Below are 947 nucleotides of genomic sequence, written 5' to 3'. Positions count from 1 at the left end.
CCAGAGACCTAGCATAAAGCCCTCGCTAGGTCAGGAGACTAACAGGTCTCTGCCTCAAAATTTACATATTACCTGAAGCCCTGCCCGCTTCCAATATATAAACAAACACCTTCCGACATGTTTCGGAAAGCTCCACACCACCCAAACCTGTAGTCTGTTAATAAATCAACGCATCTTAAATCTCTACATGTCTCGTGAATTCCGGATTTGTGTAAGTCAAGATTCCCGAGCGCCCTGTCCATGCGGGGCCGGGGAGGGACTCTAGCTAGCAGTGCGGCTGCCCACGCCGGCTCATGTCCTTCGTCCCCGCTGCTGCGCGCCAGCTCACAGGACAGGGCGATGAGAAGCCTTTCTCTGTGCGGTCGGCTCTGTTCAGCTCGACTGAACAGCATGCCCCGGGACTGCTGCCGCCCACTCTTGTTGCGCTCCCACCCGTGACCAGCGCATTCAAAGTTATAAGCCCTCGGGGGCCATTCTTATTCAAACCATCACACATAAAAAGCAAGATCATCAAACGATGCTCATTTCAATAGTACATCTGCCAAAACTGGAGCAGTACAGAGATTGGCATGGTGCCTGTGGAAGGGTGCCATGCAAACTTGTGAAGTATTACGCATTTTTTATGTACCAATTAATGTTTTAAAAACCCTCTTTAAATAATAAATAAAATTCATAAGTAACTTGAGAGGCTGAGGCAGGAGGTTTGAAAATTTGATGCCAGTCTAGGCAACATGGAGAACCCTGTCTCAAAAAAAAAAAAAAAAAATCTGGACCAGAAAGATGGCTCAGCAGATAAGGTCACCAGTTCAATGACTCCAGGATCCATATGATAGAAGGAAAGAACCAATTTTTAAAAGTGTCCTCTGACCTCCATAGGCATGCCATGTAAACCATGCATCCATGCTCATTCGAATCTGCCCACCCCGCCACTAAAAATTTTATTTTGT

General features: G+C 46.8%; 1 non-coding gene across 1 annotated transcript; it reads left to right on the top strand.

Moving 5' to 3' along the window:
- Window positions 1-517: 517 nt before the first annotated feature.
- Window positions 518-621, top strand: LOC114639686. Its single transcript, XR_003714047.1, has one exon. It is a non-coding gene; the product is annotated as a U6 spliceosomal RNA (small nuclear RNA).
- Window positions 622-947: the final 326 nt, after the last annotated feature.

The sequence above is a fragment of the Grammomys surdaster genome, unplaced genomic scaffold (assembly GCF_004785775.1).
Source record: "Grammomys surdaster isolate TR1022 unplaced genomic scaffold, NIH_TR_1.0 100, whole genome shotgun sequence".
Taxonomy (NCBI): Eukaryota; Metazoa; Chordata; class Mammalia; order Rodentia; family Muridae; genus Grammomys; species Grammomys surdaster.
This window is presented reverse-complemented; position numbering and strand designations above follow the sequence as displayed.